This window comes from Pinus tabuliformis, chromosome 4_2 (genome assembly GCF_031772625.1).
Source record: "Pinus tabuliformis cultivar Carrire ecotype Pingquan chromosome 4_2, CPIR1, whole genome shotgun sequence".
NCBI classification, from domain to species: Eukaryota; Viridiplantae; Streptophyta; class Pinopsida; order Pinales; family Pinaceae; genus Pinus; species Pinus tabuliformis.
In genome coordinates, this window is record NC_142304.1 from 520,359,834 (window position 1) to 520,373,780 (window position 13,947).

Below are 13,947 nucleotides of genomic sequence, written 5' to 3' on the forward strand. Positions count from 1 at the left end.
TATTGTTATTGTATGTATATGACATGCTTGTTGCAGGTTCTAACATGTAGGAAATAAATGTGCTCAAAAGAAAATTGGAAAACTCATTTGCAATAAAGGATTTGGGTGTTGCAAAACAAATCCTTGGTATGAGAATAACTAGAGACAGGAAGAATCGAAAATTAACATTGTCTCAGAGTGAGTACATAGAAAAGGTGTTGAAAAGATTTAATATGCATAATGAAAAACCAGTTAGTATACCTTTGGCTAGCCATTTAAAACTAAGTAAGGAGGAATGTCCCAAGACTCAAGAAGAAATTGCTTATATGTCTAAAGTTCCATATGCATCAATAGTTGGAAGCTTAATGTATGCAATGGTTTGCACAAGGCCTGATATTGCAGATGCAGTGGGAGTTGTAAGCAGGTACATGAACAATCCAGGAAAAGAACATTGGATGGCAGTGAAGTGGATTCTTAGGTATTTGAGAGGTACCACAAATCAAGCATTATGCTTTAGTGGTTCAAACATTGCTCTACAGGGATATGTTGATGTAGATATGGTGGGTGATAGAGATAACATGAGGAGCACAAAATGGTATGCATTTACTGTAGGTGGAACAACTATTAGTTGGGTTTCAAAATTGCAAAGTGTTGTTGCACTCTCAACAATGGAAGTAGAGTATGTTGTTGCTATAGAGGCTAGTAAAGAAATGATTTGGTTACAAAGGTTTCTGGATGAATTGGGTAAGAAGCAAGAGTTGGGAAGGTTATATAGTGACAACCAGAGTGCCATACATATTGCAAATAACTCTGCATTTCATTCCAATAATAAACATATACAGCTCAAGTACCATTTCATACGGTCAGTGTTAGAAGATGGACAGTTGAAGCTAGAAAAGATACACACTAGCCAGAATCCTGTAGATATGTTAACAAAAGTTGTAACTAGGGAGAAACTGAGATTCTGCTCAGTTTCACTTGGTCTTCAAGTATGATGAAGAAGATGAGAAATAGCCAGGTCCAAAGTGGATTCACTATCCAACAAATGAAGTAGCGGGGGAGTTTCTGTAATTAGTCTCCAAGTGGGAGATGGTTGGGTGTGGAGTCTGATTATCTTCTTTATTCAGAGGTATCACCACATTGGACCCCAGTTCGTAATGTGGCGGTAACACTGCCCATAATATTTGTGCTGCAAGGGGGGTGCACGGGGGGTGGAAGTGATATTTAGGATCCCCCCCCTGGCGGGGGATTGGGGGCAGTGCCTCAAAGCTAAAAATAGATGTAAAATTGCCTTGTAAAATGTTGTAAATTTGTAGTCAATCTGGGCCGTTCATTAAGCGGAGATCTGACGGTAGAAGTTATGTTTAGTTTAGGGTTTTTTTTTCCCTAGAAGGCAACTCCTCGCTATATATGAGGGAATTATATTACATCTAGGAATATCTGTATTCTGAGTGAGGTAGAGAGAGGAGATTGAGGGCGAAGATGGAATTACAATGGATCTGCTGTAGGTTGTATCTCTTCATTTTGTTGGATAATATAAAAGGAAGGATTGGCTGTTTCTTCGTGGACGTAGCCCAAATTGGGTGAACCACGTATATCTGTGTCTCTCTTGTTTTATATGTATTCTGTGTTTAAATATCTGCAATATATCTTATGTGTTCCATTGCTCTGTAATATATAATTTTCTAACATTGTTACTTGTACTACTGTTGTTAGATGATTATGGTGTAGATTTCTATGTGGAGTATGATGGTTGCTAGTGGGGATCATTGTTGGCATTTGATGTTTTGCTAAACAATCATACTTTGACTCATGGAGATTGCATTTATATGTTGTTGAGAGCTCCACATATGTTTCTGCTGAGTTCCTTGCTTATGGATGAGATGTTGAGAGTAGCCATGTGATATCATATGCCATGTATTGTACTCTTATTGTTGCTGTCGCATAGATCACATATCATTTCTCATGGATTCCATGTATTTGTTGCATATCATTGTATTGATGAAACTTGTGTGCACTTGTAAAGGCCATGTATCATTATTCTCTCATTTTTTTTGGTTCATTGATCATGGAGAGACCCATGGTGTCTAGCTTGTATTGTAAATGTTGTCAATTTTAGCTATGTATGGACTATTAGGTAGAAAATTAATGTCTTATCTTGTATATCATCGATATATCCCAGTCACATTGGTTGAATGACGTAAACTTGGGTCGATAAATTCATTGGTTGATGATAGTCATGATTATAGGAGAGTCATGTATCAGTCATATGTTCAGCATGAGAGGGTGCACGATATTGGCTAGAAATATGTTTGGCAACTAAGTTCATTGTTTCAGATGCTTATATTGCAAGAGGGACATCCGTTATTATCAGAATATCATTTTATATCAGCCTTGTAGTCAACATGGTGTTGAGTATTTTAGGGGGAGTACTTTTCTCAACCCATCACATTGTTGGCATTGCTTTTCAGTGTCGATATTTCCCTTTGTCATTGATGTCAAAGGGGGAGAGAAAATGGAGAGAGTATGGATATCAACTTCAGAAATTAGATCAAGTTATGGAGATTAGGTTGAGGTCGACATCAATGCCAAAGGGGGAGCATTTTAGAATTGTAGTGTTGGTATTGATTTCAAAAGACACTTAGCTATATTTTTCTAATGACGATATCAACCTAGATCGTATTGTACTCTTGGTGATTGATAACAGAGTTGTAGGAGGATGCATAGGTACTTAGCAATATGTAATCTTATGATGATGCCTTGATTCTTGTAGAGGAAGATGAACATGTTTGGAGGATTTAAAATGATGATAAAAGGTGTTATTAATACTTTTAAGGCTTGGATAGGTCCTACAGGTGTTGAATAAGGTGTGCCAGAAGTTGTAAGCATTTTGTCTGAGGTTTGACTGAGTTTTGGGATGAAAAATAGGGTAACTTGGGTCACAGTGGAGAAACCTATGTTATAACTCAGGTCGTAGTGGATAAATCTATGTTAGTAACTCATTTCCCAAATGGAAAACCTGTGATACCATTTCTAGAGTGAATTTCCCAGATTCTATGTGCAATCAGTCAATTCCAGGAGCATATACTTTGGTTTTTTCACTTGGTAATTGGTCCAAAAGTATGAGGAAGTCTTTTAGAAGATGGTTAAAGTTGATATTATCTCTCATTCAATGAAGATCATGGAGGATCAAGTCAAGGAGGAGAAATATCAAAATGTTGGACCAATCTAGAGCATTAGAACAAAGATGATTATATCTCCATTACTCTGATTGTGATTATTGTTTTAATCATTCCATAAAATTATATATTGGAGATTGGCTTGAGGAGTTTTGGTTGGTTGTTTTTTTGGTTGAGTGAGTGTGACAAATAGAAGAGTATGCAAGTTGTAAGGGAAATTATGTAGAAAATATGAAGCGGTTTGCAGAAGTTGCAGAAGATATCAGAAGTGTGTTTCAACCAACATCTTATGCAAAGAGCGAGGGGATGGAATATAGATTGATTAAAGGTCGTTTATTGTATATTTACTGCTAGTGCATTCAAAAAAATATTGTTTTGTATGCAGAGATTGTTTTTGGACAAATTTATTATTTTGCAGAGAAGTGATGTGTTGTTGTTGAGTTGTGAAGTTCTCCTTGGAGTCTAGTTTGAAAATGAATGAAAGCATGGTTCTGAGAATTTGAGGAGGTTGTGGATTCCTTTTTCTAGTGAATATATCACAATTATAAAGAAAAATATGGGATTTTATTCATATATCATAAGTATACATGGACTCGATTACAAGACAGTGTCCTCCTTCTCAGATTGACTGCAACAGCATTTAACAGATATGTCTTAGCCGAAGCATAAGAGATCTGTAGGCTACCTGGCATGCATGCAGGCTGAGACCAGAAAATAGGCTTACAGACTTAAAGATCAAACTCCGTGATGCAAGCAGATCGAGAAATTTTCTCGCAGATGCAGAGCAGGGAATTCAAGCTTAGACTCTTAGACTCTAGACCTCTAAGACTCCTCTCTCCCGAATGAGCCTTACCTTGCTGTTCAATTTTATTTATAGAACTCAAGGGGGACAAACATCCGTGAATCACCGAAAGCAAAAATGTACAAACTAGATTCGGGCATGAGTGGACTACTCATGTTATCTCGTCCCTTTTCCTTTCGGAAAGCCGTCTGGCATATGGGGACCGAATCTAGGACATAGATTAGACTTAAAGTAAAGCAGAGAATCAATTCACATGATATCAAATTGCTTTCATTATTGTACCCTAGATTTTACACAGTGGAAGTTCATGAACAAGTGAACCCACAAAAGCTCGTCCAACACCAACGTTGGTTGGAAAGACAACACTTTATAGTAAATAATGTCTGATTTGAGGATGAGAATAATGCTGATATCAGAATCTTTCAATCAGGTGATTTGAGAAGTACTAGACCCGCACTTCTTTTTCGGATTCCCATACTTGTGATGGATGGTTGTCCGGTGGCTCTAAAAAGTTGATATTCTCAAAAGGATTTGATTCTGGATTTATTTGATCATGGAAATCTTCATAATTGATGTTGTCACTGAGCGTTCTTACTTTGTAATGGTTTGTGACAAACCATCTAACATGACCACATCTTCTTACTCCGTTCAGGAAATGAATGTCTTCAATGTCGGCAATATTTTCTACGGATTTGTACAAGATTCCTGACTGATGGGCTGCAGGCTCACTAAATCCGTAGATCTTCATCAAGTGGAGGGAGTATGGCTTTATCACTAAAGCAGATAATCCATAGATTTTCCACCATTCATGAAACCATTCTGGAATAGGGTCTTCATTTTCCATTGCTTCCACTGTCCAACCTTCATAAAGAAAAGTAAATGACAAAGAATAAAACAGGTTAGAAGCATAATTTTGAAGATTCATACATGAGTAAAATGCTTCCCTTTGTCTATCTTCATCAAAATTGTTTCGGTGGAGATGATTATTGAACTTGCGGAGGGCTATATGGTAGCTTTCTATCATGTCATCATCATCTTCATTTCTATCCAGAATAAAAGTGATGCTTCCTATGTGAACCAGATAGTCTAATGCTTCAAGTGCTTCTGCATTCATCTCATCCTGCATTGTTTCATTCCATAAATATGGAATTCCCATTCTGTACCTGATTTCTTTTATTGGGACCCAATTGGCATCATGAACTAACAATGGAGTTTCAAGATCATAGCTGACCCAACCTATTGGGGTTTCAATTTCCACAGTGTTCTCATTTCTCCTTATAAAATTGCAAGACAAAGCAAGAATAGAATGTTCTGACAAGAATTCTCTGCTCAGCATATCAGCAAAACTATTTTTATCACCAGAGACATATTCTATATCGAAGATGTATTGACTCAACTGCATCACCCATCTTACCATTGCTGCATCTTCAAAGTCGCATTTGTGGATTGCATATTTTAAGGCCTGGCAGTCTGTTCTAACTGTGAACTTTGTATAAATAACAAAGTCTTTGAACTTTGCAATCCCAAGGCAGACCGCTCTCAATTCCTTCTTCAAGCTGGACCAGTTCAGCTGGTTTTTGGCCCAGAGACCTGATGCATATTGGCATATTTCTATTTCTTTCTTGCTGTTGGGGTTCTCTTGACATAACACTGCTCCCCAACCTGCTTGGCTGGCATCGGTCATTATAATTTTTCTCCATTCTTCTCTTATGGGAGACAGAGGCTGAATATTTTTGACTCTGTCTTTTATTCTTCTGACTGCCTGAGTGCAGTCTTCATTCCAGGGTATTGGTACCTTCTGGAGTCTCTGATTTAACAATTTTCTTTCTTGGGCACAATGTTTCAAGAATTTAGAAATGTAGTTTAAACTCCCAAGAAATCTCTGCAACTGATTTTTATCAGTTATTTCATCTGGGAAGTGATCTACAAAATTTAAACTTCTCTGGATGACACTATATGAACCAAACTGAATGTTATATCCCAGAAAATCTATCATAGTTTTGAAGAGTTTCATTTTGGATGCTGACAGGACAATTCCCATTTCTTTAACTCTTCTTAAGAAAATCTTCAGATGTTTAATGTGATCTGGAATGTTATCAGAATGAATTAACAGATCATCAATATATTTCTTCAGAAAATCATCCATACCTTCAAATGTTTCGTCCATGATTCTCTGGAATGCAGAGGGTGCATTGATCAAGCCGAAAGGCATGATGTTCCATTCATAATGGCCCTCTGGTACTGAAAAGGCTGTCTTCCATTTATCAGCTTCTTTTATCCCAACCTGCCAAAATCCTGACTTGAGATCAAATTTTGAGAAAATCTTTGATTTGGATATTTGAGCCAAAATAGTAGATGGTTTTGGCAGAGGATAGGCATCATAATCAAGAATGCTATTTAGAGGCTTATAGTTGACAACTAGCCTGGGTTTGCCTCTAGCAATCTCAGAGTGTTTGTTAACATAAAAAGCAAAGCATGCAATGGGGCTCTTGCTTTTCCTTATCAGACCTTTCTTTAAAAGATCTTTGATTTCTTCTTTGCACATCTTTAGTTGTTCTTGATTCATAGCTATTGCCTTAGATCTTCTGAGTTTTCCACTGAAATCTGCCTTTAGTGGAAGTTCAACTTCATGCTTGTGAATATGCCAGAATGCGTTTGGATCATCTGAGCAACATTCTTTAAACTTAGCAGTGATGTCTGCTATCTCTTTGGCATATTTCCCATTATCTAGGAGCTCTTCTGTTTTTAGAGATTCTTTCTTTAATTCCATTTTTGCCAATAGACCTTCCAATCTTTCTATTCTCTTTAGCCTATTGGGTGAATTTGAATTTATAAATGGAAAGAATATCTCTTTATTATTTAAGCTGACAAAATAACCATACCTCTGAGTAGCAGTGTCTAGCTTGGCTCCATGTTTGTCAAAATTCTGAAAAAAAGGTGTTCCAAGATACATAGCACAATACATTCCTGGAACTATTAGACATACAAGTCGTACTCCAATATCTTCAATCAGAAATACATCTCCTTCTGCTTCTGTTTTTGTAATAATGTCTCCACTGGCAGTGGTGACTCTGGGGTAGGTAGTTGGTCTCCTCAAATGTGCACTAACCACTGTGTCACTCACAATGTTTAATCTGGAACCAGTATCCATCAGCACTTTCCAATCTTCATACTGGTTTCCAATCTTGACCTTCATCTTAATGCAATACATAACATCTCTATTTACAATATTGCATCTTAATTCTGTTCTATCAGATTCTTCTTCTTCTTCATGCATGTCCTTCATTATTGGACCTTGATGGAGTGTCCAATTTTCTATCTTGCCTGATAACGGAGGGTTCTTTGATGTCGAAGCTTCTTGAGAGTTCATCAACTTGACAGACAGATCTTTGTGATTTAACTATACATAACCTCTTATTTTCTTTCATTGTTTTCCTCAATTCTTTTATAGCCTGATGTATACTCGGGAGTGTCTGTGGCAGATCTTCTCCAAAGTCTTCATTTTTAAACTGCCTGGTCAAGGCTTCAACTGAGAATAATGAGGCAGGAGGAACATACCCTTTGTGTGGCAAATTCTTTGAACCCGAGGGTACTTGTTTAAGATGATCCATCAGTAATGATTTGTACATCTCTTTCAACTGAGGATCTGTTACTGCCATCATTTGAGTGAAAATATTTCTACGGGTTTCTTCATGATCTGATTTCATCATCCTGACAGTGTTGCAAATGCATACATTTGGATCACTACAACTGAAATTTTTACATTCTAAGCAATGTGGATCTCTACATATTTCTTCGTCAGATGATGAGGAATAATCAGAGTTTAAAAGATTTAAATTATCTTCTGATTCAGACTCAGAAGATATCAATTCATCACAACTGCTCGGAAGATCAAAGAAGTTGATCTTTCCTTTCTTGTTTCTGTATGTTATCTTCTTCTTTGAAGATTCTTTTTTCTTCTCAGGACATCTATTTGCTGTATGTCCTTTCTTGTTGCAGTTGTAGCATATTATTTCCTTTTCTTTTGAAAACATTTCAGTATGTTTATATGGTTTCTTTTTGAAATGTCTCTTGGATGTGCTTTTGGAAGGCTGGAAATTCTTCTTTGAATGCTTGTGCCTTCTCCTTCGCCCCTCAGAATTGCCAGCTTTTCCAAGGTGCCATTGTTTGTAGAGCTGTTGATAACCATGCGACTTATTTGGATTGGTGGCGGCGCGGGCGATTTTCATCTGAGAGCAAAGCTCAACAATAACAGCTTTGACTGCTTGCCTGATGACTCCAAATTTATAGTCTCCAACTTTTCCTGGGAGTTTATTCACTATTGCCGATGAAACCCATTGAGGAAGAGAGGTGACAAAGATCTCTTTCTATTTAGGTTCAAGAATCAAGTCTGGAGATAGAGTGTGCAACCTGTTGAGGAACTCATTAAAATATTCATCAAAATGTTGCATATTATGCAACTTCATGGCTAGTAGAGTAATTGTAGTGATTTCATTGGTTATTTGAGGAAATCCAATGAAATTTACTGTAATACCATAGAGCAGTCGTCCTATCATATTGTTTACAGGAAGATGGGTAACAGGATCCATATATGTAGTTCCATCTTCATTTAGCATGACAGACTGTTCCCATGAAGGAAGAAGGTTTGGCTCTTTTAAAGTTTCAGCTTTTAACCAGGAATCAAGAGTGCCTTCAAATCCTCCAATTATCCTTCTATAGGCATTCACAGGATCAATGTCATCAGTAAGATATGTCCTGTAACAAACCAACATTGAATGCATAACTGACATGACTTATGCTTCTGTGCAATTATCAATATTCCATGAATAAGTGGAATTTGCAGACCAATCCTTATGATATTCAGACTTCATTAAGTCCCGACAGTTTGGAGCCAGATTCCAAGTAGTGTTCCACTTGGATCTAGATGAAGTGGCATTAATTTGGTTTTCCAGATTTTCTTCAGAATCTCTAATGCCAAACTGTTCTTTGTCTTGTGCAGAAAAATTATTAATACAAGCTGCAAGGTCTTCAAGTTCTGGAGTTAACGTTATCTTATGAAGGCTTGTATCTACATCATCCTTTTCTTTAGAGGTTTCTTCAAATAGAAATTCAGAAACACTTCCTTTAAATTCTGGGGATTTTTCTTCAAAAGGTTTTTCTGGTGAATATGGAATTTTGCTAAAAAAGCTAGGATTAGCAAATAGAGAGTAAGGATGTGTGGAGGTAGGAGGTGGAAAGTTTATAGCACTAGGGGCTTTAATCAGGCTTTCCACTGATGGTGTTATTGAGTATGGGACTGAAGGTTTAGGACCAGAGAATAGAGTAGGTGATTTATAGGCCTCTGCACTAGGTTTTTTTTTCAAAGACTCTACTCCTGTAGAGATAACCCATACTTGCTTTTTCATGATGTCAAGGCTAGTATTAACCTTAACAAGCTCTTTTCCATGAGCCACAGCTGCTTCATGGATCTTCTTGTCTATTTGTATAGACAATTTATCCAGACTCTGAGCAATGGTTTGGTCATTTTTCAGCTAGATTCTTCACACTCTCATTTAGACAGACAGTATTATAATCCCGTTTTTGTAGGATTCTGCCAAGCATGATCTTCATTTCTGAACAGGCAGTTTCTACAAAATCAAATTTATTTCTAACAAATTTTTCCATAATGGATATAACCAAATTGGTCCAGTTGGTTGCTGCTATGGATTCTTTTGTAGATAGTGAGGGATCATCAGGATGGGAAGGAAGAAGCTTATACATTTTACCATCCTGTTGTCGAATGACAAAGTTTTTCCAAGGTGGAAACTCTGTGTCTGTTTCATGGACAGAACCATTAAGGAGTTCCCATTTATGCTTTCTTGGAGTTCCAGATCTGATCATATTTACATGGAACTGTGAGCATACTGATTTAATCAATTCTTCTCCTTTCGCCCTTACAGCTATCAAGGATTTTGGAGTATTGGGCTTTGAAAACATATTCTGAATTTTAGGAGAGAAAATAGGAGTGTGGAGTGGTGAAGGAATGATAACATGATTCTGTTCTAACTTTTCTTCAAATATTTTTCTGGTTCCTTGATTTTCTTTTGCTTGGCTTCATTCCTGAACTATTTTATCAAGGATTCTTCAACCTGACTTGCAGAAGGATAATACCATTCATAGAATGATACCCATTGATCTTGTGCCTTCATCCATTCCTTCCATTTTTCACTATTTTGTTTATTGAAATTTTTTCTATCTTTTTTATCTAAAAGGAGCATCTCTTGCATGTACAAGTGCTCTTTCTCATTAGTGTATATGTCCCAATTGAACATCTTCTTTTTCCAAGCATCTTCTGGATTGTAAGGTCCTATTCCCTTGAAAATCTTTAGGAAGGCAATAATTTATTCATCGGAGGGAATCTCAATTGAGCTGGGAATTTTGTCTATAGGACTTCTTCGGTAGGCTGGGATGGCAGATTCTTGTACAAAACCCATACCTCGGGAAGAAGTAGGAGCAACAATACTTACAAGCAGTTCTTCTTGAACATTGAAAAATGACACATGCTTGTAACTTTGTTCAGAAGAGTCATCCGAAGGATGGCACAAACTTAATCATATTTACATGGTGATTGCTGGAGGATTCTCCATGCGGAGTAGGAGGATTAGAAAAAAATTGACAAAATGTTTTTGAACAATGAGGGTGATCACAAATAGAGCTAAAAACTTGAGATGGACTGGGCTGTGTAAATAGCTTTCTGAGTGACTCATATACAATTGGATCAATTACGATTTGTTGCGGAGTCTGTACAGGATGTAATTGATTTACAGAGACAGAAGTAGGAACTATGGTGACAGAGGGTCCACCATGCTGAGTTGACGTTACTCTGAGAAAACGTGTTATAACCTGGTCGTCTATTTCTGTGATGATGGACTGGGCTGCAACTATAGATTTGTGGGCTGGTCTTCTCTAATTGGTAACCCAGTCATCAGGAGGACAAAGGTCTTTCTGGAAACAAAGACAGGAGCTACTGGATTACATGCAGAGTCATACTGGATGAGGGTAACTCTGCCAGAGTCTTTATCAGGCGAATTCAACACAGCTGGAATGGTAGTGTTGTAAAAGCGCACACAAGTGATGTAAAAAATTGTCAAATTTTTTTCTTTTGATTTGAAATTTTCATAACCCTGGGTTTGTACACCTAAGGTTAGACATTGTAGGATATGGGGGTCATCAAGAGCAACTGAAAAATCCAGATATACATCATACTGAACCGGACCATCAGAGAGACTGGTCTCGATTCCACCTATCAAGGCTTGTGTAAAAACTGTCCATCGATTATCAAGTAAGGCCGAAAATACAAAGGCTTGCTGGCCTTTTTTGTGCAGAGCATTTAGGCCTACTCTCACCATCCCTAGATGGACGTACTGGTAATCGGATTTAATTGCAACTTGAATATGACGCTTTTCGAGAAGGGGAATAGTCATCATAACATTCAAGTTCAACTCAGTTTTCACAAATTTTTCTTTAATCTTTATCTGGCTAAGGGCTCGGAAATGAAACGGGGAAAGTCCTTTATATACATCAGTGGGGGAAACGGGAGGGAGTTTCCAGATGACAGAGGGGTTTGGTTCTTCATTATCCAAACAGGGAGAATTACCAGAAGTTTCTTCTGTGTTACAAAGATTGTCTAATCCAGATCTTAACTCTTCTTCTGTTTGTAAAGAATCAAAGTACTTGGAACCAAAACGACTCATTGAACCAGAAGAACTAGCAGAGTCCATATTAATAGGAAAGATAAATACTCGATCAGATTTTGCAGAACAATATCAGGAAGGATTGCGGCTTCCTTTTGCTGGATAAATTGCGGCTTCCTCAAGCAAGCTATAGTCGAATGTCTTCAACACCCTTCCAACACCAACACGGCAACACGGGCTACAAATGCTATTCACGACTTCAAACAAACTCATGATCCACTCAGACAATATATCACATGAAAAATCCACTCAAATAATAACTTGGCTCTGATACCATTTTACAGGATCTTCACAGATATCACAATTATAAAGCAAAATATGGGATTTTATTATATCAGAAGTATACATGGACTCGATTACAAGACAGTGTCTTCCTTCTCAGATTGACTGCAGCAGCATTTAACAGATATGTCTTAGCCGAATCATAAGAGATCCATAGGGTACCTGGCATGCATGCAGGCTGAGACATATCTGTTAAATTCTGTTGCAGTCAATCTGAGAATGAAGACACTGTCTTGTAATCGAGTCCATGTATACTTCTGCTATATGAATAAAATCCCATATTTTGCTTTATAATTGTGATATCTGTGAAGATCCTGTAAAATGGTATTAGAGCCAAGTTATTGTTTGAGTGGATTTTGCATGTGATATATTGTCTAAGTGGATCGTGAGTTTGTTTGAAGTCGTGAATAGCATTTGTAGCCCGTGTTGCCGTGTTGGCGTTGGAAGGGTGTTGAAGACGTTCGACTAGAGCTCACTTGAGGAAGCTGCAATTTTTCCAGCAAAAGGAAGCCGCAATCCTTCCTGATATCGTTCTCCAAAATCTGATCGTGTATTTATCTTTCCTATTAATATGGACTCTGCTAGTTCTTGTGGTTCAATGGGTCGTTTTGGTTCCAAGCACTTTGATTCTTTACAAACAGAAGAAGAGTTAAGATCTGGATTAGACAATCTTTGTAACATAGAAGAAACTTCTGGTAATTTTGCCTGTTTGGATAATGAAGAACCAAACCCCTATGTCAACTGGAAACTCCCTCTTGTTTCCCCCACTGATGTATATAAAGGACTTTCCCCGTTTCATTTCTGAGCCCTTAGCCAGATAAAGATTAAAGAAAAATCTATGAAAACTGAGTTGAACTTGAATGTTATGATGATTATTCCCCTTCTCGAAAAGCGTCATATTCAAGCTGCAATTAAATCCAGTTACCAGTACATCCATCTATGGATGGTGAGAGTAGGCCTAAATTCTCTCCACAGAAAAGGCCAGCAAGCCTTTGTCTTTTCGGCCTTACTTGATAATCGATGGACAATTTTTACACGAGCCTTGATAGGTGGAATCGAGACTAGTCTCTCTGATGGCCCGGTTCAGTATGATTTATATTCGGATTTTTCAGTTGCTCTTGATGACCCCCATGTCCTACAGTGTCTAACCTTAGGTGTACAAACCCAGGGTTATGAAAATTTCAAATCAAAAGCAAAAAAATTGACAATTTTTTACATCACCTATGTGCGCTTTTACAACACTACCATTCCAGCTGTGTTGAATTCGCCTGCTAAAGACTCTAGCAGAGTTACCCTCATCCAGTATGACTCTGCGTGCAATCTAGTAGCTCCTGTCCCTGTTTCCAGAAAAGACCTTTGTCCTCCTGATGACTGGGTTACCAATTGGAGAAGACCAGCCCGCAAATCTATAGCTGTAGCCCAGTCCATCATCACAGAAATAGACGACCAGGTTATAACACGTTTTCCCAGAGAAACGTCAGCTCAGCGTGGTGGACCCTCTGTCACCACAGTTTCTACTTTTGTCTCTGTAAATCAATTACATCCTGTACAGACTCCGCAACAAATCGTAATTGATCCAGTTGTATATGAGTCACTCAGAAAGCTATTTACACAGCCCAGTCCATCTCAAGTTTTTAGCTCTGTTTGTGATCACCCTCATTGTTCAAAAACATTTTGTCAATTTTCTTCTGATCCTCCTACTCCGCATGGAGAATCCTCCAGCAATCACCATGTAAATATGATTAAGTTTGTGCCATCCTCCGATGACTCTTCTGAACAATGTTACAAGAATGTGTCATTTTTCAATGTTCAAGAAGAATTGCTTGTAAGTACTGTTGCTCCTACTTCTTCACGAGGTGTAGGTTTTGTACAAGAATCTGCCATCCCAGCTTACCGAAGAAATCCTATAGACAAAATTCCTAGCTCAATTGAGATTCCATCTGATGAAGAAATTATTGCCTTCCTAAAGATT